This window comes from Petaurus breviceps, unplaced genomic scaffold, assembly GCF_028583685.1.
Source record: "Petaurus breviceps papuanus isolate PSGF00001 unplaced genomic scaffold, PetGlider_PUasm1.0 91023, whole genome shotgun sequence".
In the NCBI taxonomy this organism is placed as follows: Eukaryota; Metazoa; Chordata; class Mammalia; order Diprotodontia; family Petauridae; genus Petaurus; species Petaurus breviceps.
The window spans coordinates 7,770,759-7,796,634 of record NW_027187398.1 but is presented as its reverse complement, the minus strand read 5'-3'; the positions used below and the strand labels follow the sequence as shown (position 1 = coordinate 7,796,634).

General features: G+C 42.0%; 1 protein-coding gene across 3 annotated transcripts in view; it reads left to right on the top strand.

Annotated features, from left to right (window-relative positions):
* The window catches only part of KCNN3 (potassium calcium-activated channel subfamily N member 3), a 306,058-nt gene that overhangs the window by 44,237 nt on the left and 235,945 nt on the right, over positions 1-25,876 (top strand). The window contains exon 1 of one of the 3 annotated variants that reach the window (XM_069078249.1): positions 1,379-1,500. The exons of the other annotated variants lie outside the window; for them this stretch is intronic. The gene's annotated coding sequence lies outside the window, so the exon portion shown is untranslated. Of the gene's footprint in view, positions 1-1,378; positions 1,501-25,876 lie in introns of those variants that run through there. 3 annotated transcript variants of the gene reach the window in all.

Here is a 25,876-nt window from a genome sequence, read left to right as displayed (position 1 = left end):
CTTCTCTTCATTCACACATACTCTACCCTAATTCATATCCTCACCACCTCTCTCAGGGACTATTCCAACAGTATAACTGGTATCCATGCCTCTAGGCTCTCTCCTCCACATAACTGTGCCCAACTGAGTCAACTCTCCCCTCAAAAATCTTCAATACCTCCCTATTGTTTCTGAGATAAAATACAAATGCATCAACAGGGCATTTGACACTTTTCACAATCTGACTCCCACCTACTTTCTTTCTCATCCTATTTCATTGTATTTGTCTTCTTGCATTTTTCTCTCAGTCAAGCTGGCCTGCTGCTCCTTCCTCAACCACAACAGAAGCTAGATCTCCCTCTTTTGTGCTTTTGGACAAGTAAAGATCTGTCTTCACAGAGATGCAAATTGCTGAGATCATCAAATGAGATAGAATAGTGGGAAAAGAGAAGGCCCAGGACAGCCTTAGGGGACACGCATAGTAACTAGTGATTTAGATGAAGATCTTGCTACCGGGATTGAGGACAGTTAGAGATACTGGACAACCAGGATAGGCAGTGTCATGAAAACCCAAAAAGGAGACAAGATCTATAAAGAGAGGAGATCAATGCATCTTGTATGAAACTGGTTATTTATTTTACATGCTAGCTTCCCCATTAGAATGTGAACTCCTTGAAGGCAGAGACTATTTTTGCACATATATATATTTATTTTTTTGGGGGGGGGTTCTCAGCACAGTGCTTTGCATATAGAGGGTACTTATAAATGTTTGTTGAATTGAACTTCTATTTTACAGATCAGGAAACTGAGGCTGAGAGGGTAGGTGATTCACTCATGGTCAGACCTAGGCCTTCTCTGACTCTGAAGTCCAGCCCTCCATCCACTAGACCACAGTGTCCCTCTGACGGTCTGTGCTTATGTTTATGCTGGGGATGGGTGGTAATGCTTCAGAGAAGAAATACCTCCTGATGGTTTATCTCCTTAAACCAGGCTGGATTCACTCCTCTGAGCCCTTTTTGGATGAAAGACTTTCTTTTCCCATGCATGCTCATGCTCTGCACACACGTGTGCTTGTACTCTCATTCACCCACACGCGTACACACACCTACACGTGCTCACTCACAATCTTTCCTCTGCCACCTCAGGGCTTTGTTCTAGAGAGAATTTAAATTGAATTGTCATTTCAGGAAGACCAGAACCTGCTGATTAAATTACTTTGAGAGCTTGTCTTCTCTCCGGCCCCCCTTCTCTGGCAGCTGGGGAAGCAGCCGCCTTTAGATCTTAGCTTTTAGATCGCTGACTCTGTTTCCAGGAGAGAGCTCCTCCCTCCTTCCCTCCCCCTCTCCCTTCCTCCCTCTCTCTCCTTCCCTCACTCCTCCCAGCCCCCTCAGACACTCAGTCACAGGTTCTCATGTAGGCCCTGCTTTCCTCACCCAGTTAGGCTCTCAGAGGAGCCCTCCTCTTTCAGTAAAGAACACGTACCAGCCCTGAAGCTGATATTGGGGCTTCCAAGACTTTTTTGTAAGCAAGATTTTTCAGGGGATGTAGTAGGTCTGTGGGGATCATCGTGTGCTAGGAGTGTGGGACTTGGGGTCCTTGTTCACATCACTGGGCCATATTGGCTCAAATACCAGCTGTGCTTTATTGGTTAAGACACTCACCATCTCTGTGTTTTATAATCCTCATTGGTAGCAATATAGGTATTTAAGGGCAAATAATACAATGATGTTAATGGTTGTAGCTAGGATTTATATAGGTAGTCTTTTGGGAAACCCTGGATAAAATTTTAAAGTTTATAAAGCATTTTACAAATATTGTCTCGTTTGATCCTCATCCACAACCTTGGGAAATATTATCCCCATTTTACAGATTGGGAAACTGAGGCAGAGGTTGGTTTAGTGACTTGCCTAGGGTCACACATCTAGTAAGTGTAAGGTAGGATCTGATACCAGGCCCAGTGCACTAGCCACTGCACTACTCTACCTGCCTCATATGCCTCATATACTATAGATAATATGATTCTGTTTAACAGACATTATTAAATGCTTGGTATGTGCAGAACGCTGTGCTTATAGCACCAAGGTTTAAGTGAGATTGAGCCTTTGCCGTCATGGACCTTATAGTTGGGTCAGGAGATGGGACCCTGTAAAGACTACCCCTCAGTCAGCTTCTTGGGTCACTGTCCTCTTGGCATTGTTCCAGGGGACTTGTGGCCCTCTTAATGCCCACTTCTCCTTTCCTTTTTTATTCTGATCTCTACATGCCTTAGAGTCTTGGGGGCATTTATAAGGGAAAAGGCTATTTGTTGCTGTAGTTCTTGTTGGGTTGTTTTCAGTCATGTATGATTCTTCAGGATCCCATCTTGGGGTCTTCTTGGTACAGATACTGCGGTGGTTTGCCATTTCCTTCTCCAGCTTGTTTTACAGATGAGGAGACTGAGGCAAACAAGGTCACACAGCTAGTAAGCTTCTGAGGCTGTGTTTGAATCCAGGTCTTTCTGACTCCAGGCCCGTTGCTTTATCCACCGAGCCAGAAAAATACTGTCCATTTCAAAAAGAACTATTTAAATAAAACCTATTTAAACTACTTAAATAGAAAAGACTGTACACTTCAGAAATAACTATGGTTACCATTTCCCACAGGCACACAGGACCACAGAAGGGACCTTCCAGGCCATTTAGTCCAGCCTCCTCCTTTTATAGATGAGGAAACCAAGGCTGAGAGAGATGACTTAAGTAAGCTACCCACAGGCACACAAGGAATGAGTGACAGAAGCAGAATCTGAACCCAGTCCCTCTGATTCCAGATCATATTTTATATGATCTATTTATATGATATAGATTATAGCTATCTGGGAACTTCAGAGTTAGCTCTGGAGTGAGTTCACTTCTCTTATCCATCCCATGTGCTGAACCAGAAGGGAAGGGTTGGCTATGAGCCTGTCTGTTCAAAGAGGGACTTTCCTTTAGCTTCAGGGAAAATCTGGCAGGATAAAGGGTTTGCCTCGGTTGCTGCTGTAGCTGGCTGGGTCCCAGGGACCTGTATGACAGCAGTCTGCAGTCTCTGGCACCCAGGAAGGTGGCTGGTCACAAGAGCTGAACATGGTGGAGTGAAAGGGCATGAGCAGGACCCTCCTCTTCCATAATGGGCTCAGGGGGCATGGGAGCAGACAGGGGTGGAAAAGGAACATCCAAAGTGAGCATCGATCATAGATTTATGGTAAAAGAGTAAACTCGGGGTCCTCATTCAGAATCCCTCCTTTTGAAGGTGAGACAACCAAGACCCATACTTGCTTGAATTTGGAGAGGTTTATGGCAGTCCTGTGGCTGGGAGAGAAGCGATTTTTTTTTCAGCATTTGGGAAGCACTTTGGGATTGTTTGTCATGCTTAATTCAATTCAATTTAATTCAACAAACATTTATTAAAACTTTATAACTCGTATCATACCTATTTATGTATTTGCCTTAGCCCCCAACTAGATTGTAAGATTCTTTTTCCCCCCTCTTTTTGGAGGGGGGGAAGGCAGGGTAAATGGGGTTAAGTGACTTGCCCAAGGTCACATGGCTAGTGTGTCAAGTGTCTGAGGCAGGATTTGAACTCAGGTCCTTCTGAATCCAGGGCTAGTGCTCTGTTCACTGTGCCACCTAGCCACCCCAGATTGTAAGGTTATTTAAGGTTATTGTGATCTGTTGGATCCCTGGTTCTTTGAAAATGGTGGCTAACAAACATTTGTTGAATTGGAAAAACAAACAAATACTTATTAAATGCTTAGGCATTTATGGGAGGACAGCAAGCAGTTCATAGGATTAATTAGATTTATAGGCAAATAGGTGGTGCAGGGGATGGAGTGCTGGGCCAGGAGTCAAAAAGATCCAAGTTCAAATCCAGCTTCAGACTTTTCTTAGCTGTGTAACCCTGGGCAAATCACCAAACTTTTCTCAGCCTCAGTTTCCCATTCTGTAAAATGAAGATAATAGCACCCATCTTCCAGGATTATTGTGAGGATAAAATGAGATATTTATAAAATACTTTGCAAGCCCTAAAGTGCTAAATGAATACTAGATACTATTATTTTATTTATGATAAATGACATTTATATAGTATGTTAAAGTTTGCAAATCACTTTATGTTTTAATTTAGTCATTTTTCAGTTGTGTCTTAGTCTTTGTGACCTCATTTGAAGTTTTCTTGGTAAAGATACTGGAGTGGTTTGCCAGCTCGTTTTACAGTTGAGGAAACTGAGGCAAATGGGGTTAAGTGACTTGCCCAGGGTCACACAGCTAGTAAATGTCTGAAGCCAGATTTGAACTCAGGAAGATGAGTCTTCCCAATTCCAAGCCCAGCATTCCATTCACTATGACACCTAGCTTTCAAAACAAGCTGGTGAGGCAGTCATTATTTTGTCCATTTCAGAGATGAGGAAACTGAGATTTCAGAGAGATTAAATGATCTGTGTATGCTTACACAAATATAGAGGTTGTGGCATAATGAATAGAACACTAGAGACATGGAGTCAGGGAGTCAGGAAGGGTGAGTCCCACCTCAGATATTTATTAGCTGTGTGATCCCAGGCAAGCCCCTTAACCTCTCTGGGCTTCAGATGAAGGGGTTGACCTATGAAGTTCCTATTATCATATCTAGATTCCTAGTAAATATCAGAGGTGACATGAAATAATGACAGGTCACATTTACAGAGGTTTTTGAGATTTTTAAAATTTTTATTATTTTTATTTTTTTTTGGAGGGGGTAAGGCAGGGCAATTGGGATTGTGACTTGCCCAAGGTCACACAGCTAGTTAAGTGTCATGTGTCTGAGGCTGGATTTGAACTCAGGTCCTCCTGACTCCAGAAGTTTTTGCTGTGTTTTTAACTATTTACTGTGCCACCCAGCTACCTCCGGGCTTTAAGATTTGATGTACAATTTCCGTTGTTATCTCATTTGGTCTTCACAATGACCTTCTGATGCAGGGGCTATTTTATACATGAGAAGCTGAGGTTCAGTCTCCTAAGTGACTTGCCCAAGGTCACACAGTTCAGACTTGGCAGAAAGGAGATTTGAGCCCTTATGAGTCTGAGTCCTTTCTGCCTAAGTTCCCCTACAGCACGGCAACCTCACAGACTCATGTTTAAATATTGAAAGATGAAGGTCTTCCCGAGCAGGGTGCTGCCCCCTTAGCTCTTGGGTCTCCCTCAGAAGATGGGAAGACATTTATTAATAGTTCTTTAGGCTGCCTTATCAGGAAGAGAGGGCAGCTAGGTGGTGCAGTGGATAGAGCACCTGCCCTACAGTCAGGCTCTTACCAGCTGTGTGACCCTGGACGGGTCACTTGACCTCTGTTTGCCTCTGTTTCCCCATCTATAAAATGGGGATCATAATAGTAAGGTTTGTTTGCCCAAGGTTTGTTGTGATAATCAAGTGGAATAATATTTGTAAAGTACTTAGCACAGTGCCTGGCACATAGGAAGCACGATATAAACGTCAGGCTATCATTATGATCGTCATTATTAATTCTTATTACTATCGTACTTAGCACAGTGCTTGGAACACAGTAAGTATTCTACAAATGTTAGCTCTTATTATTGCTGTGCCTGGCATACAGTAGGCGCTATATAAATGTTAGCTATGATGATGATGCTTAGCACAATGCCTGGCACATAGTAAGTACTATATAAATGTTAGCTATAAATATTATCATAGTACTTAGCACAGTGGCTGGCACATAGTAAGAGCTATCTAAATGTTAGCTATGATGATGATGATGATGCTTAGCACAGTGCCTGGCACATAGTACGTATTCTACAAATATTAGCTATTATTATTGCTGTGCCTGGCATACAGTAGGCGCTATATAAATGTTAGCTATGGTGATGATGATGATGATACTTAGCACAGTGGCTGGAACATAGTAAGTGCTATATAAATGTTAGCTATAAATATTATCATAGTACTTAGCACAGTGGCAGGCACATAGTAAGAGCTATCTAAATGTTAGCTATTATTAGCCATTATTATTTAAGACAGTTGCTAGTATGCACTGATGGGAGGAGTTTCCTTATTGGGAGTTCCCTATCCCAATTAAATACCAGGTCTGGAAAAGCAACAGCAAGATTAATCATGGAATGTTCTAGCAAGGAGGGTTCTTACAGATGAAGGGGAAAGAGGTTTTGAGTCAGAGGAGTTGTGTTCAAATCCCATCTCTGCCAATGCTTAAATCTGACCTCAGGTACTTAGTAATTATGTGACCTTGTGCAAGTGACTCTCTAGGCTTCACTTTCTTCATTTGTAAAAGGGGAGGCTTGGGGCAGCTAGGTGGCAAAGTGAATAGAGCACCAGCCCTGGAGTCAGGAGAACCTGAGTTCAAATCCGGACCCAGACATATGATGTTTAACTAGCTGTGTGACTTTGGGCAAGTCACTTAATCCCAATTGCCTTGCATTACCTCGTACAAAAAAAAAATAAAAAAAAATTTAAATGGGAGACTTGGATTAGGCTTGGCTGCTAAAGCACCTTTCAGCTCTAAACATTCTCATTTATACTATGCATCTAATAAGCTAATTGACAGCAGTTACAGGAATGAAAAACCCAGTTTCCTTCCCTATTTTGGTCGTGTTGCACTCAACTAAGCTGTCTCTTCTAAGCATTCAGTATTCCCAGAAAGCCTCCCTGTTGCTAGGTCTGTCCCTGTTTAGCTTCTGAAATGAAAAACACTTTTTTTTGGTTACCAACCAAACCTATGCAAGCACCTTTGATTTTGTGTTTTAATCCCAAACAGCAAACCTTTTAATAGCATAAAAGCATTTTTGATCTCCAGTCAATTGGGCCCCAAACCCTATCCAAAGTGCACTCAGAATAGAAACTCTCAATAAAATATATTACCTTTAAGCCTACATAAACCTGTGAAATTTGTACATTTCTCTTAAAGCATCTATACAAATTCTACAATATTGAAATCACCAACCAGTGACCTTTCAGGAAATACTAGACAAATTACAGGAGATAAATAGGCAAATAGAACATGGGAAACTGGACCATTTTCAGCGATTTCAGTGCCCGTCATCCTGACCTGTGTCTTTGGTGGTTCTGATCTACCCTTGCCCATGTAGGGGAACAGGAGTTTAGTCATTGGTCTACTGGCAGTGGCCTCTGAGGCACACCTGTCCCATCTGAAGACTGTAGGCAGCCAGGATCAGCCATTAAAGCCATGGTATGTGTCTGTGACTCTCAGAACCTGGGATTGGCAGCTTTTGGGTGCTCACCCTGCTGTCTGAAACAGTGCCACTGGTGAGGGCGTCATAAAGGCTTCTAGAAATTGGAGGACAAGCATAAACAGGACCCCTTTGCCCTTCTCTCCAGCAAAGTCTCCCCCATATCTACCATGTTTACCTCAGAAATCCAAAAAAGTCACAGAGTGACAGCAGAATCACTGAATTGAGATTTGGTTGGGTATATCTGGCCTGGTTGGATTATAGCTATGGTCTTTTGTTCAGGTCTAAGCAATCCCCTTGTGGGAAGGATACTGACAAAGTGGAAACCCCTCTAAAGGAAAGTAATTGGGATAGTGAGAGGACCAGAAAGAAAGCCCGGGGAGGATTGGTTGAGTGGACTGGGGATGTTTTGGAGAAGAGAAGACAGGGTATGTGTCTGGCTTGGGAGTGGGATACAGAGGGAGAATGAGAGCTGCCTTCAAATATTGGAAAAGCTGTCAAGTGGAAGAATGATTAACCAAGAGTGAAGGGCATGGATTAATGGAAAGAGCTGCAAATTTAAGTCAGGGGAACTGTGTTCAAATTCTAGGCCTGTTACTTATGCCTATGCAAGCTTGGGTAATTCACTTGGACTTGTGCCTCAGTTTCCTCATTTGTAAAATGAGAAGGATGGACTTAGTTTGAAGTTTCTTCCAACATTAAATCTATGGTTCTGTGAAATGATAGAGAAGATATTTTTGAGTCTGAATAAGAAAGAGTTTCCTAACAATGACAGCTGGCCCAAAGATTGCTTCAGTGTATGTAGAAGGGTTCCCAGTCCCGGAGGTCTTCAGGAAGAGGTCATAGGGCTATTTGTCAAGGGCGATATTGTGGAGGGGATTCCTAATCAGGTTTGTGTGTGGACAAACCGACCTCTGAGGTTCCTTCTAGTTCAGAGATTTTGTGATTCTGTCCCTCCCAATGAATCTCCCCGAGAGATTAGTACTTGAGGCATTCTCACATTCAGTGACTCTCCCATAGTTAACTAACACATGGTTGTTTCTGTGTGGATTATCTGATTTGTCTAATTTGTGTCCCATCTTAAAAACCAATTACCCTGTGCCGTCTAAGACGCTTCTGGGGCACCTTCTCTCACCACCAGTTGGTAGTGCTCAGAGACTGGGAACTAAGTGTAATACCCCATTAGCTTTATGTAATACAATTTGACAAGCATTTATTAAATGCCTACTATTTTCAAAGTATTAGGCACTGGGGGAAAACAATTTCTTTTCTCAAGGAATTGATATTATTCTACTAGGAAACACAGAATATTAGAAGGTATTCTAGAGGCCATTTGTTACAAAAAGGGTTGTTCTGGAACCAGTTCCTAATAGCTTGAGAGAGCTGATTGTTAAATTTTTAGAGGGAATATTTACATTTGGAAAGTTGGCAAATGCTACAAATCAAGTCTCGATTTATTGTTTTGTTGGTTGTCTAGACTTAAGAAAGTGATGGAGAAAATGCTAATAATGTAGAAGAAACTTAAAGATGTGTCATAAGTTTTCAGAGGGCTGGGTGTTAAACATTTGCCACCACACACTATTGAGTCTAGTCCCCTCTACAACATATCTGAATTGTAGTCACCCAGCTTTTGCTTGAAGATCCCCAGGAAAGGGAAACCCATTAACTCTCTATTTCTTTTTTTTTTTTTAAGCAGTTGGGGTTAAGTAACTTGCTTAAGGTTACACGGCCAATTATTTTGTGTGGGTGCCAAGTATCTGAGGCCAGAACTGATCGTGGGTCTCCTGACGCAGGGGCTGGTGCTCTTACTCACTGCGCCACCTGGCCGCCCCCTTAACTCTCTATTTCACCTTTGGAAAACTCTCAATGGTGGGAAGTTTTCACTTATTAGCAAGCATAAATGGGCCACTGCTCAACTTTCATTTAGGCCTGCTAGGTGGCACCATAGTGCATAGAGCTTTGGGCCTGGAGTCGGCAAGAGTCATCTTCCTCAGTTCAAATCTTTCCTTAGAAACTTCCTAGCTGCGTGACCCTGGGCAAGTCACCTCATCCTGTTTGCCTCAGTTTCCTCATCTGTAAAATGATGTGGAAAAGGAAATGGCAAATCACTCCAGGATCTTTGTCAAGAAAACTCCAAATGGAGTCATGGAGAGTCAGACACGACTGAACAAAATCCCACCCTTGTTCTTCCCTCGAATCCCTTTTTGACGTGACAGTTCTTGAGATACTTGATGGCAGCTATCAGGCTTTTGTCCCTTGTCCAAGAAAAATGTCCCTAGTGACTCCTATTGATGGAACATGATCTCCAAGCCTTTTATGCTCCTGGATGTCCTTCTCTCGATGCACTCCTGGTTGTCAATGGTCTTTCTAAAATGAACTAGGCATAATACTTTGGATGTGATCTGATGAGAGGAGAACACAGTACGACCTGTCCCTCACCTCCCTGGTGCTCAGTACTTTGTCTCTCTTAATGAAGCCTAAAATTGCTTTTGGCTACCATATTGGGGGAAGGGAATAAGCATTTATTAAGTGCCTACTAGATTCCAGGTACTATGTTGAGCACTTTAAAAATATTATCTCATTTGATCCTCAACTAACCCTGGGAGATAGCTAATAGCACCTGGGAGATGTTATTAACTCCATTTTACACTTGAGGAAACTGAGGCAGAAAGCGGTTAAGTGTTTTGCCCACGATCACACAGCTAGTAAATGTCTAAGGCTGGATTTGAACTTGTCATTCTGACTCCAGTTCCAATGCTCTATTCCATACCACCTCATTGCCTCCTTTTGACTCATATCAAGCTTGGGATGCATTTAAACTGCCAGATACTTTTTAGGCAAGCTGCTGTCTCACTGTGTCTCCTTTTTTTTTTTTTTTTTTTGCTTTTTGGAGGGGAGAAGGTAGGGCAATTGGGATTAAGTGATTTGCCCAAGGCCACACAGCTAGTAAGTGTTAAATGTCTAAGGTCAGATCCAAACTCAGGTCCTCCTGACTCCATGACTAGTGCTCTATTCACTGTGCCAGCTAGCTGTCCCATCTCCTCCATTTTTTACTTGTGGGGCTAACATCTTGAACCCATATGTGAGACTGTACATTTATATCTATTAAAAATTGATCTTGTTTACACTTGGACCATTGTTTCAGCCTTTGAAGACTTGTTTGGGGCCAGCATATTAGCTCTCCTTCCCAGCCTGGTTTTACCATGAAAATTGATAAGCATGCCATCTCTGCCTTTAATTTAAGTCATTGATCAAATGTTGACTATTGTATGCCTAAGTGTGTATCTTCAGAACCTACCAGTAAAAACACCCTTCCCATAGGACATTGACTCATTAACAACTACTCTTTGGATGTGGCCATTCAATGAGTTCTAAGTCCATTCAAATGTCTCATTGTCTCACATCTCTCCATGTTTTCTACCAGAATAGTGAGACATTTGACAAATGTTTTGCTAAAATCTAGGTAAGCTATTCCTAAGCTCTCTCCTGATCCACCAGTCTAGAATCCTGAACTAAAAAGGAAATGAGGTTATTCTAACTTGACCTATTCTTGATGAAACCATGCTGGCTAGATGTTCAACAACCATCCCTTTAATATGTTCTGGAATTTTTCTGTGAATCAAAGTCAAGCTCAGTTAGTGAATTCTGTATTCTTCCCTTTTTGGAAAATTGGAACAGTTGTTTTTAGTTCCATCTTTTTTTTTTTTTTACCAATGACAATGGCCTAGAAATTATACCTGCTGCTTCTTTTAGCACTGTGGGATGGATGTGGTTCATCTGGCATCATCGGATTCAGCTTGGTATTCTCTTAATATCTTCCTGCTTATCTTGAACATCAATTCTTCATTAAGTATTTTTTGTTCTGTCAGTAAGAGTCCAAAGATCATTTTTCTTGGCAGCAAAAACAGAAGCAATATAAGAATTGAGCAGCTCAACTCTCCCTCTAGTCTCAGTTAATGTTGAGCGTTAGCACTCCTGACACCATTATAAGTTGATACCACTGTTTTGTATCGGCCTTCATTATTTCTCCTTGTTTCCATCTTCTGTTCACATACTTAACAAATCGAGATTGGTTGAAGTGTTCCCTGGGCATCCACATTAGCCTTTTCAGAAAACTCCCTCTTTTCCTCCTTGTCCAAATTTTTTCTTCATGGATTCAGAATTTTATTTCTAAGAGCTTTTCCATATCTCCTGGGTCGATTTGACTTTTCCTATACAATTTTGGCCCATGGCATCCTACCTACCCTTTCTCTGAAATCTGAAATCTCTGAAACCCTAAATCTATGGTGCATAGGAAATCATATGGTATCCACAGCCAGAGAAAGAACAAAGGGAGTCTGAATGTAGATCAAAGCATACTATTTTGTCTTGGTTTTTTTTTTTTTGGAGGGAAGGCAAGATGATTGGAGTTAAAGTGACTTGCCCAAGGTCACACATCTAGTTAAGTTTCAAGTGTCTGAGGCTGGATTTGAACTCAGATATTCCTAACTCCAGGGTCAGTACTCTATTCACTGTGCCACCTAACTGCCCCTATTTTCACTTTCTTTATTTTTCACATTTTTTTCTTTTGGTCTATTTCTTTTTTTTTTTTTTTTTACAACATGACTAATATAGGAATACGTTTTACATGATTGCACATATAGAACCTTTGTCAAATTGCTTGCTCTTTTAGGGAGAAGGGAGCTAAGGGAGGGAGAAAATTTGGAACTCAAAATTTTAAAAATGTTTAAAATTGTTTTTATATATAATTGGAAAAATAAAATACGATTTAAAACATAAAGAAGGAAAAAAATAATTACGAAGGCAAATGTCCTCTAAAAGAACCATACAGAGTGTTCCCAAGCCAGTAAGAAATGATTTTTTTGTATTTACTTCTGTTTGGTTGATTTGGGATCCTCTGTGCTTATGATCCTCACAGTGTCTAGGGAGGTGATACAATGGAAATGGCATTGGATTTAGGCTCAGTTAATCTGGGTTGAAATCCTGGTTCTGCCCTTATTATGTGAATTTGGGCAGGTCACTTCTCAACCTCAGTCTCCTTACCTGGAAAATGGGAATCATAATATCTTCCTTACCTATTTCATAGGGCTCCAAATGAGGCAATGTATATGAAGTTTTGCAAACAAGAACATCTGTGAATGTCAGGAAGCATGGGTTAGAACAGAAAGGTAATTGTAGGCTATTGGATAGGAGAGTCTGGAAGCTCTTAGGTTTAAATCCTGCCTTTGTCTTATATTGGTTGTTTGCTCTTGGGCAAGTCATGTAAGCTACCAGTGATCTAGGCCAGTCTCTGTGAGACTATAACCTGTAGAACAGTTGCCAAGAGGCTTTGGTATGGGAAATTTTTTCACTAAGAGTTCTCAAAACCAATATAATCATGGGTCTAGAGTTGAGACCAAAAAAAAAAAAAGATTTTGAACAGATAAATATGGATTGTAGTTTTGGCGCAATTAGAAGGGTAGGGATGTACAATTGCTTATTGCTCTCTGTTCTCTTGGGGGTTTGCTAATTATGGTTTATTTGATTGCTCTGGCCTTGTGTTTATGGGGTCACTTTGTGGTTGAGTCTTGCTCGCCCAGATAGGGTACTCTGTTTTCAGCAATCCTCCTTCAGCAGGCCCCACTGGAAGATAAGGTATACTTGGTTGGGAGTATTGAGATATGGGGTCTATGGCCTCTCCCCACTGTTCCCCTCATTAGCCCTGGTAGGCTAGAACAGTAAGGAATAATAGAAATTCAATGACTGCTACTACTACTACTACTACTACTACTACTACTGCTATTAATAGTTAGCATCTGTATGGTGCTTTAGGGCAGCTAGATGGCACAATGGATAGAGAACTGGTCCTGAAGTCAGGAAGATCTGACTTCAAATCTGGCCTCAGATATTTATTAGCTGTGTGACCCTGGGTAAGTCACTTAACCTCTGTTTGCCTCAGTTTCCTCATCTGTAAAATGAGCTTAAGAAGGAATGGCAAACCACTCCAGTACCTTTGCCAAGAAAACCCCAAAAGGGGTCATAGAGAGTCAGACATGACTGAAATGATTCAACAACAGCAATATGGTGCTTTAAGGTTTGCAAGACATTTTGTAAAAGTTAACTGATTTGATCCTCACAACAACCCTGGGACATATGTAGATACTATTATTATCCTCATTTTACAGCTGAGGAAACTGAGACAAACAGGGTTAAGTGACTTGCCCAGGGTCATATAGCTAGTGACTGTCTGAGGTAAGATTTGAACTCAGGTCTTCCAGAATCTAAGTCTATTAACACCTCCCACCTGCCACAACCCTGTGAGGTAGAAGTGTAAGTATTACTTTCTTCTCTCCAATGGTATGGTCCCAGGGCTCCCTTTTATGGACCCAGTGAAAAAAGTGATCCATAATTGTCTGATCCAACCAAAATCATCCCCAATCCTAGAAAGTACTAGGGACATTTAGCTTGGACAAGGAAGGAAAGCATGATAATTGTCTTCAAGTATCTCAAGAGCTATCATGTAGGAAAGGGATTAAAGGGAAAAACTAGAAGTAATGGATGGGGAATTGTTATTCAGTCATTTTTCAGTCATGTCTGACTCTGTGACCCCATTTGGGGTTTTCTTGGCAAAGATATTGGAGTGGTTTGCCATTCTTTTTCCAGCTCATTTTACAGATGAGCAAACGGAGGCAAACAGGGTGAAGTGACTTGCCCAAGGTCACACAACTAGCAAGTGTCTAAGGAAAGATTTGAACTCAGGAAGATAAATCTTGCTGACTCCAGGCCCAGGGCTCTATGAACTATGGCATCACCTAGCTTCCATAAATGGAAGTTGAGCAGAGGCCAATTTTGGTTTGCTAATAAAGGAAAACTTTCCAACATCGAGAGTTTTCCAGAGGTGAAATAGATAATGAATTTTCCCTTCCTGGAAGTCTTCAAGCAAAAGCTGGGTGACTACAAATCAGATATGTTGTAGAGGGGACTGAATTTAATAGTGTGCTGGCAAATGTTTAACAACCAGCTCTCTGAAAACTTATGACACATTTACAGGAGGGACACACATGAGGCAAAGGCATGGAGGTGGGAGATCTTAGTGCTAAATTTTGGAAACAGCAAGCAGTTCAGTTTGGTTTGGATGTAGAGTATATGGAGGGGGCATTTTTTTGTAAGGAGCTGGAGGTAGATTGTAAGGGGCTTTAAAAACCAAGCTGAGGAGTTGATAGTTTATCCTAGAAGCAGTATCTAGTCATTGAAGTTTCTTGAGCAAGGGCATGACTTATTACTTAGCATCTGGCTAAGTAACAGCTGCTGAGATCTTGGAGGAAGGAGGAGGAGGAATCTTAGAAGCACCGCTATCCTTGCTACTATCTCTTCAACAATTATACCTTTCTTATGGATGCTAACATGGAGAGCTTCCCACAGACTCACATTAGTCTCAGCACAGGGATCTTGTCTGAACAGACCTGTTCACTTTAATGAGAAAAATCACTCTCCCTTGTCCTGAAAGCCCTCATCAATCTACTCACTTGCACAACTCACTGCCCAGATGTATCTCTTTCCTTTGGAGGCTTGGGTTGGGCCAGCTGATTCAAATCTACTGGCCCTGGGAGTGAATTGAGAGGACATCACTATGGGAAGATGTCAGAGTCCATTTGGCCGTGCATTCTCTTCCTTTGCTCCTGCCCTGATTGGGAAAGACGGAGGAAGTGTTCCATTTTTCATCTCAGGCAGGGAGTTGGCCCCAAAGTCTCAGCCCTGACACTTCCTGTCTACGCTGGACCCATCTGGAGCCGACTTTTTCAGGATAGTGGCTGTGGGTGGACAGGGAGATCTTTCCAAGAAGCATTAGTCTCTACCTTTCCAGCTTGTATTGCTCTAAGGCCTGGGCTTTCTCTGGGAGTGTGGAAACTAGAAGGAGGGAGATGAAAAGAGGGAAAATGGAGAGGGTTTTTTCCTGAGTTTCTCCTTTGGATCTTTCATTGGCGCTGTTATATTTAAGCTTCTTAAAACAATGGGTTCCCAGCAAATAACTGCTTGTTTAGTCATTCAAGTGAAGAAATTAAAGGTTACTGTGTATGTTAAAAAACATAATTCTACAACCTATTTACTATTAGAAAAAATAGGCCTGTGGGAGAATCAATTCTACTTGACTCCTAATTTGAGGGGGAATTTTGATAGTCATTATTGCCAATACTGCCAAAGCCTGCACCTTTTAGCTGACCCATTGTGGAGTATTTCAAGAAAGTAGGGAGTATTAATAATAAAAATAATCATAGCTTGTATTTATATAGCACTTTACAGTTTATGAAGAGCTTTTCATCCAGTGTGTCTGACCACAAAGAAAGGCAAAAATAGGGTTCTTATCTTCAAGGAGCTCACATTCCAACGGGGGAAACAACATGCAAACATGTGTAGGTACAAGTCAAGTCAAGGAGCATTTATTAAACACTTACTGTGTACCAGGCACTGGGATAAGCACTGGGGGTAGAACTATAAAGAAGGACAGAGCCCCTGTCCTCAAGGAGCTTACATTCTAACAGAAGGGAAACAACATCTTAAAAGAAGCTGAAAAGGATGGGAAAAACTACCTGAGAGAGTCAGATGCTGGCACTGGTCCGGGCCTCCTCCTTAAAATGGAGATTGTAGGAGGAGCCGCTGATCAGAGACATCACCTTTGGGGTGGAAGGTGCATCTTACATGGTAAAGAGGTTTCTGGAGGATGGTAGAGAAAGTCTGGAGAGAATCCATGAGATGCACCAACTAGACAAAAGTGTGCTTTCCAGTATACCAAGCTGACTGCCAAGTCTACCGAGGGGCCAACCTGGTATAAGAGTCCTGGCTTCTTGACTCTTGAGTTGAAGTTCTGTTCCCTCTAAAATGCTGCTTTTCCATAAGAGAATTGTGCAGGAGAGAGAAAAAAAACTAGGTAGGGTGAAGGTGGGTCATGGGAGAAGAGAAGGAGGAGGACGGAGAGATAGAGACAGTACCTTACAGAGGAAAGGAAGAGAGGAAACAGGATGCTTCACAGGGAAGGAGAACAGAAAGACAACACACCCTGGCTGGCTGAGCTTTTACAGCATCAAAAGCCAAAATAAAACAAGTAAGAACGTGGGTAAAGGAAATGATCTGTATCCCCCTGCAGGGTGGGCTTTGGGCTTCCCTCCTTCTCCCTCTCCATCTCCCCCCTCTCCCTGACACCTCCCATTTATATGAGATTGTGTGGTTATTCTGACACTATGTTTGACCCTCACAGTAAACCTGTGAAATAGGAAGCAAAAGTGTTATTATTACCCCCAATTTGCAGATGAGGAAACTGAGGAGGCCCAGAAATGACTTGCCCAAGGTCACAAAGATGAAAAGTCACAGGGATGGATCTTGAACACTGCCTGCCCGGCAGTGTGCTATGGTAGAAAGAGGAGTAGATTTGGAATGAAAGGACCAGAGTCCTGACCTTCACCCTTCTTACTGCCTCTGTGACATTGGGCAAATCTTTTGATTTCTCTGGACCTTGTTTCTTCATGTGCAAAATGCAGGGGTTGGATCCTATGTCTTACAAGGTTCCTTCTAATTCAAAATTTATCATTCTACCAACACTCTGAGCTTTGTGTAAGGTGAGGGGATTGGGCTCTAAGCTGTCTTTCAGCTGCAAATCTTGTGGTCTGATAATCCTAGCACTCAGCACAGTGTCTGCCTCACAGAAAACCAGTAATTAATGCCGTTTGACCAACTGGCAGATCCAGTTTTTCACAATGAAAGGCAAGGTAGGACTGGCGGGAAAACTGAGTCAACTCCTCGTGCCATTAACTTACCGTGTGACTTTGGGTAAATCATTTCTTGCTTGGGCCTCAGTTTCTCCATCTATAAAATGAGAGGGCTGGGTTTAAAGGCCTCTGGGTTTCCTCCCATTTCTAGCATTGCATGATTCCCTGTGCTTTCCTGGCTATGACCTGAGGAAAGGCTTTCAGCTGGGAATATGTGTGAGGATTCCCATTGAAAACTCCTTTCATAGCTTTAGCTTATGAGCCTGGGTCAGTAAGCTAGCCTTTGTTAGGACCTGCTGTCAAGACATTTCGAGCGTTAGCTTCCATTTCGGAGAAGCAACCTTCTATAGCCTCTCCTGTCCTAAGACAATCAGGCCATGATGGGTTAAAGTGGTCTCACAAAAGACTGAAATGGTCCAGAAATGATGAGATAAATGGTGAAGGGATGACATATAATTGCCAAGCATCCCAGGCACTGTGACACCTTCCTGCTAAAAATAGTTTCCCCCAATAGCTGCTCTGATCTTATATTATAATGATGGTTCATCAACCTGAGATCACAGTTGTCTGTAATGGGTCTGCTAATGGCCATACCATCTCCAGAAACCTCCAGGCCCATCAAGGACTCTGCTTCTGACAGCAATACTGTCACCAACATATTTGTTTACATGGCATTGCATGGGCCTAGCCTCCTTCCTAGAACTGTACCTAGGTTGGGGTAAATGGGGCTTTGCCTGAGGGTGTCAACATCCTAAGGGGCAGTATATTTCCTCCCCTAGGTAACTGCTATTTCTATGCCTTGGTCTTTAGCTTACACTACCTCCAGGATCCTGTTACCATAGTGCCCCTCTCCAGAGGCCTTCCTTCACTCTTAAGTCCTTGTAGTGGTGAAAGCTAGAATTGTTGGAGGATGGAGAGCTTCTTCTCCAGATGTAACTAGTTCTACCTGCTGCTGACCTGACTTTTGGGCTGCTATCTCGGACTGCCTGCTCATCCTTGGTTGAGCTGACCACTCCACTGTGTGCTGCTAACCCCAACTGCTTTTTTCAAATGAGAGCATTCCTAGTTTCAGCTCAGCTGCCTTTGTCTATCCTGTTTGTCTATCATAGGAGCATCAGAGAGCAAAGTACCTTGGGTTGGGAGTCTCTGTGATGGACTTGGGTTCGAATCCTAGCTCTTACATGCATTAGCTGTGCAACTAGAAGAGAATCATGTTGTCTCTCTGGGCCTTAATTTCTTCATCTCTAAAATGGGAGTAATAATTCTCTGTCAACCTGATAGGGTTATTGTGGGAAAAGCTTTTTGTAAATCTCAAAAATGCTATAGATATATGAGTTATGATAGTAGAATGAGAGCTGGAATGTGGAATTAAAAGATCTGGGTTCAAATCTTACTACCCACTTCTTTTCTCAATAGCCTTAGCTATAAAATAAGGGGGTTGAGCTAGGTGATCCCAAGATTTCTTCTCGCTATGAACCTATAGATAAGGTATGTGAGGTGGGAAGACCTGGAGAAGATGGACAGGACGTAGATCAGGGAAGGAGTAGAGGCATAAGATGCCTGGGCTTCAGCATGGCATTTGAGTCTCTCTCTGAATGGATGTCTACAAGAAGGAGACGTGTGCACTGTATAGCACAGTAAGGTCTGGTGGAATCAAAGCTGGCTGGATGACCATCCCTAAAGAGGAGTGACTTCACACATTGATGTGTTGACCTAGAAGGAGGTCTATAGTGGCATGGGGAAGGCTGCCTTCATCTCTGTTCTGTTCAACACTTTGATCAATGATTTGTGTGATGTCAGAGGTAATTTGAATAGTTACCATTTACGTGGCACTTTAAAGTTTACACAGGAATGAAGAAGGAAATGGACATTAATTTTTTTTAATTTTAATTTTTGAAATGGACATTTATAAAGTGCTATGTGCCAGGCAGCTAGGGGACAAAGTGGATAGAGTGTCAGGCCTGGAGTCAGGAAGACATGTTCCTGAGTTCAAATCTGACTGCAGACACTTGCCTCAGTTTCCTCATCTGTAAAATGAGCTGGAGAAGGAAATGGCAGACTGCTCTGGTATCTTTGCCAAGAAAACCCCAAATGGGGTCACAAAGAGTCGGACGTGACTGAAATGGCTGAACGATAACGAAAATGTGCCAGACACTGTTGTAGACTCTCTAGAGATATTATCTCATTTGAGCCTCATAACAACCCCAGGAGATAGGTGCTATTATTATCCTCATTTTGCAACGGGGAAGGAATTGAAGCAGAGAGCAGTTAAGTGACTTGCTAAGGTTCATTCAGTTAGTCAGTGTCTGAGGCGGAATTTGAACTCGGGTCTTCCTGACTTCAAGTCTAGAACTCTTATCTCCTGAGTCACTCAGCTGCATTTACAGAATAATAGCTAATATTTATATGGCACTTTGAGGTCTGCAAAGCACTTTACATATGTTTTATATATCTATATATACACACACACATATACAAATAAATACACATACATGCTATGTTATCACATTTGATTATCACGGCAATCCTGTGAGGTAGGTGCGATTATTATCATCTCTATTTTGCAGATGAAGAAATTAAGACAGACAGAGAGGTTAAGTGACCCATCCACAGTCAAGCAGTTAGTTAAGTGTCCGAGGTAGGATTTGAATTCAGCTCTTCCTGATTTCAAGTCTAGCACTTTACTGCCTCACTATCTACCTGCATGTTGTAGGTATTGTAATCATCCCTTCTATACAGATGAGGAAAATGAGCCTGAGTGAGATTAAGTGGTTCTTCTAAGACTATACAGTTATTGAGGATCTGAATTTGAATTGAGTCTTCCTTCCTCATAATCCATGAAGCCACCCCTGTGATGGCATAGTCATGTACCTGGTGTCTGATCTGAAGCTGGGAGGGAGAGATAGATACTGTACTGGATAGCAAAGGCAAGATTCAGCACCATCTCAGGAGTCTAGAATAATGGACTGAAACTGGCAAGATGAAATTTATGAGGGATGCCAGAATCACAGATGTAGAAACTGGCAGGGTCCTCAGAGAGCATCTAACCCAACCCCCTCCTTTTATAGATGAGGAAACTGAGGCTGATGGGGGTAAAGTGACTTGCTCAGGGTCACACAGGTAATGGAACAGAGTCAGGATTTGATCCCAGGTCCTCTAATTCCCAATCCAGAGCCCTTCCACTGTGCCACATTGGATATAGGTGAATCCCTATATTTAGATTAAAAGAAAATCAACTCAGGGGCAACTAGGTGGTGCAGCCCTGAAATTGAGAGGACCTGAGTTCAAATCTGGCCTGAGACACTTGCTAGCTGTGTGACCCTGGGAAAGTGACTTAACCTTGATTATCTCCTTCACCCTCCCACCCCTAAGAGGAAAAAAAGCCAAACTGCATGAATGGGATGGAAGAGATGTGACTGAAAGTTATGTTTTTAACAAAGACTTGGGATTTTTTTTTAGTGGATTATAAATACAGTCCACGTCCCAAAGATGCAGTGGCAGCCCCCTAAAAAGAATAACTAATCTTGGACTTCACTAATGGAGGCAGAGTATCCAGAATGAAAGAGATGGCACTATTGTACTCAGGTGACTGGACCCCCTCTGGAAGTATATGTCTAATTCTGTGTGCTGCAATTTAGGGAGGACATTGACATAGCAAGAGGAAGGCAAACAGGCCAGGAACAAGACTAGCCATCAATGCATAATAGTATCTGTTGAAGGAGCTGGGGCTGTTTAGCCTGGGAATGAGAAGACTAGGGGGTGGGCTGGTGGAGAGGACAAGAAAGCTCTCTTCAAATATTTGAAAGGCTGTCATGGAGAAGATGGATTAGACTTCTCCTGCCTGTACCCAGCTGGCAGAAATAGGAACAATGGGTGGGAGCTGCAGGAAGATGAATTTCATGTTAATATACAGAAGAATTAAGTTCTGAGCTGTCCAACAATGGAATGGGCAGCTTTGTAAGGTCAGTGGGGTTTTTAATCACTGGAGCAAGGTAGGATGACAATAGGATCATATCAAGATTATAGAATTTAGGACTAAAAGAAAAATGGGAGATCATTTAGTTCTCACCCCCCACTCCCCCCACTAATTTTAGAGGTAAGAAAACAAAGGCTCAGTGGATAGAGTGTTGGACCTGGAATTAGGGCCTGAGTTCAAATCTGGCCTCAGATCAATTGTGTGATGCTAGGCAAGTCATAACTTCTGTTTACCTAGGAGGCAGGTAGGTGCCTCACTGGATAGAGTACTGGATCTGGAGTCGGGAAGACCTGGGTTCGAATTCAGCCTTAGGTACTCACTAGCTGTGTGACCCTGGGCAAGTCAATTAACCTCTGTTTACCTAGGAGGTAGCTAGGTGTGACAGTGGATAAAGGGCTAGACCTGAAATTAAGAGGATCTGAGGTCAAATCAGACCTCAGACACTTATTAGCTATATGACATTGGACAAATCACTTAACTGCTGCCTGCCTCAGTTTCCCTATCTGTAAAAATGAAAATGACAATAATAGCACCTACCTCCTACGGCTGTTGTGACAATCAAATGAGCTAAGATTTGTGAAGTGCTTTGCAAATCTTAAAAAGTGCTATGTAAATGTTTGCTATTAATATCACCATCATTTTTTTTTATTATTGTGAGGGGGAAGAGCTGGGATTTGTGTCTATACCCTTTGATGCCAAGACCCTTTGACAGGGTCAAAGAGGGGGTTCATGCTTTAGCTAGAAGTTGGACCCGAGATGCTCCTTGTGTCTCTTCCCACTCTAAGACTATGAAAAATGGCAGCAAGAGAGAGAGAGATCATCTCACTGACCTAAATGAATTCAAGTCATCATTTCATCAAGTATTTATGAAGCACTTACTATGGGCCAGGCATTGTGCTAAGCACTGGGAATGCAAAGAAAGTCCCCCCAAACCTTCGCAGACATGATTACTGAACCACTGTTGGCAATCTTTGAAAATTCATGGAGAACAGGAGAGGTCCCACCAGATGGGAGATGAGCAAATGTCCAAATTTTCAAAAAAAAGGAAGAGATAAATCTTACTTTAAATCAGTGAGACTGACCTTGAACTCTTGACAAAATTCTAGATCATATTATTAAAGGGATGACTTTTGAGTATTTAGGAAAGGTGGTAATGATCATAAAGGACCAGCATGGCCTCATCCAGAAGAGGTCATGACTAACTAATATGGATGGTTTCCTTTTATACAAGATGACTGGTGTGCTAGGGTCAGGGAAATGCCATAGACATAGTATATCTGGATTTCATTCAAGCATTTGATAGTCCATTATGCGATCTTAGGGCAGCTAGGTGGCGCCATAGTGCACAGAGTGCCTGGCCTGGAATCAGGAAGACTCATCTTCATGAGTTCAAATTTAGCCTCAAACATTTATCACTTGTGTGAGCCTGGGCAAGTCACTTAACCTTGTTTGCCTCAGTTTCCTTATCTATAAAATGAACTGGACAAGGAAATGACAAACCACTCCAGGATCTTTGCCAAGAAAACCCCCAAATGGGGTCACAAACTGTGGGTCATGCCTGAAACAACTGAACAACATGAAGCAAAAATGCAATCTTATGGACAAGATGGAGAGAGTGGACTTAAAATGGGCCAGGCTCTGGGGATATATCACAGCATAGGTATTTGGGTTCAGCATTGACTGAATGACCATATATTCAAAGTGAGGTCATTAATAGGCCTATATCCACTTGAAGTAGAAAGCCCCAGGGATCAGCCCCTGGTCCCATGTTGGTAAACGATTTTTTCATTACATGGATGAAGGCATAGATTCAATTCTATTCAACAGTTATTAAGTGCCTACTATGGTCAAGGAACTATGCTAGACAGAAATAAAAATATAATTCCTTTTATCTGTGAGTTTGCAGTCTCCTGGGCCTGCTTTCAGATTTGCAGAGGACATAAAACAGGAAAGGAGAAGTAACATGTTGGAGGACAGACTCAGGATCTCGAAAGATCTTGGCAGATTAGAACTATGGGCCAAACTTAATAAGGTGGTTATTATCAAAGATAAGTGTGAAATCCTACACTAGGTTCAGAAATTCAGCTGCACAGGTACAGGATGGGGAGATGTAGTTAGACAACAGTTTGCTTAAATTTTGGTAGATTTTTAGTAAACTACACTCTCAATATGGGTCAGTAGGGTGATGTAGAAGGCCAACAAGCTTTCCTCATCTTAGAGTGTGTTATGAGAGGTATAATGACCAGGATGAGGGAGGTGACGGTCCTGTTGTACTCTGTACTGGTCACACATATTTAGAGTATTATGTTCAGTTTGTGTTACTGCAGTGTAAGGAGGACGTTGACAGGCCGAAGTGTGTCCAGAGGAAGGCCACCAGGATTGTGAGGGCACTAAAAGAATATTTCATATAAGGAGCCGTTGAAGGAATCTGCAAAAAGGGGGTTGGATTAGGGCTCCTCTGAGGTCCCTTCCAAAGATCCCATGATGCTATACCAGCTGAGAGTTGGAGAAGAGAAAACTGAGGGATCTATGAAGGAAGATGCTATCCACCTCCAGAGAAAGAACTGATTTATGGAACTATGTATTGTATAGTTTCACATCTATATCTGTGTCAAATGTTGGCCTTCTCTAGTGTGGGGTTGGGAGAGAGGGAAGGAAACAGCTTGGAATTCAAATGTAACAAAAAAGATATTTTTCAAAAATTAAGAAGAAAGAAACAGAGAGAAGATTGAGGAGGTGGGCCTTGTATCTGCCAACAAGGATCTGAAGGATAATCATATGGAAGAGGGAGTGACTGTTCTACTCATCTCCCAAGGAAAAAACAAAACAAAACTGGCAGCAATCATCCCGAGATAGGCAGAACTGGGCTTGGTAAAAGGATAACATTTCCTAAGTTATGGAAAAGGGAAATGGACTGCCTCGGGAGGCAGCAAATTCTACCTTGCTGGACATCCTTATGTTAAGGCTAGAAAACCACTTGTTGGGTCTAGCACTTAGCATAGTGCCTGGCCCATCGTAGGTGCCTGATAAATGCTAGTAGGATGACTGATACATTCTCTGTATCTCTACAGGTTAGACTTATTGCCCTCCAAATTCTTTCTAATTCTTAGATTCTGAGATTACAGGAAGTAAACTCCAATACTTTCAAGTTGTAGGGTGGACCTAGAGAAGATAGCTTATGTCTTTGTAAGGCCTTGCTAGCTTTAAGATTTCAGATCAAAGCTTCCCTCCTCCTTTTTGAAGGACAATTCTAAATTGTTGTTAAGTTATTTTAGTTGTATCTGACTCTTTGTGACCCCATTTGGGGTTTTCTTGGCAAAAATACTGGAGTGGTTTGCCATTTCCTTCTCCAGCTCATTTAACAGATGAAGAAACTGAGGCAAACAGGGTGAAGTGACTTGTCCAGGGTCACATAGTAAGTTTCTAAGCCTTGATTTGAACTCATGAAGAGGAGTCTTCCTGGTTCCAAGCCCAGTGTTCTATTCACTGTGCCACCTGGCTTCCCCTCAGTCTAAACAGCTAATAGTATGAGAAACTGATGGGACTGACTCATCTTCCTCCCGCCCCAGGGATGGTGATGGAGCTCTTCTGATGAATCCATCTTCTCTCTCCTACCTGCTCCCCCTTGTGGGAGATTGCATGTATCTTTCAGACAGTTACCTGGGTATAGGTCATGGGGTTGTGGCTATGGGAGGTAGCTTGGCCTGTTGAAGGCTCAACAATTGTTGAAATACCCCCTACCCCCCCACATGCTCAGATGAGTAGTTCCATGCCCTCTGATTGATTCTTTCTCAGTTATTCAGGAAATGGGCTGGATGGAGATTCAGAAACTCATAGACTGTTGGGCTGATGGAAGAGAACTTAGAGATTGTCTAGTTCAGGGGTGGGGGACCTGCAGCCTTGAGCTCACATGTGGCCCTCTAGGTCCTCGAGTACAGCCCTATGACTGAATCCAACCTTCACACAACAAATCCTTTTATTTAGGGGGATTTGTTCTAGCTAGTACAACGGCAAAGCCAGGGCCTCATTAGGCAAACACCCAGAGACCAGAGAAGGTGTGTTCATAGCTTCCCTTCATAATGGGTGCTTAGTTTTTCATTCAGATATTTCTTGAACTCTCACTCTGTTCAAGGCACTATGATGCTACTTGCTGTGGGAGAAAAGATTGGGAAATGCATGCCATGGAAACTCAGATGTTGAGTATGTCCCTTATTTGGGCTCTTTCTTTACACCTGCCCCTTCTTACCCCCTCGTTATCCCAAGGGCTCAGATGAATTGGACAAAGAAAATCAGGTCACATAGATGGCGAAAGGACCAGTTACTGGGATGAGTGAGGCCCCAAAGTCAAATGAAGAGCAGTGGTTCTGAGTCAGAGGGAGACCAAGGGGGAAGGAAAGACTCCCAAGAGATTGTAGCTGCACCATGGCTTTTGCAGGTGAAGTATTGGTTAGAAGGCTAGACTTGGAATCGGAAAGACTTAGATTCAAATACTGATTTGGACATTTCCTAGCTCTATGGATAATGGGCAAGTCACTTGACATTTCTGAGCCTTAGTTTTCTCATCTGTAAAATGGGGATAAGAATCCTACCTCACAACATTGTTGTAAAACTCAAATGAGGGATAATAAAGCGATTAGCACATGTTTCCATAGCACATTAAGGTTTGCAATTATTATAGTTTTAGGAGAGGAGGAAAGTGAACCTCAAATGGATGAAAAGACTTATCCAATAATATTATTAACACTAATTATATAATAATGATATAATTGCCATAATATAATTGTAATAATTATAAAATTATAATTATGTAATTATAATTGCCATTTTATAATTATATAATTGTCATATGAGTATAATAATTATATAATTATAATTACTTTATTATAATAATTATATTAACAATAATAATAATCCTGTAAAAATGAAGGGAATGAGATAATAATAATAATAATAGTGATACAAGAATAATATCAGGA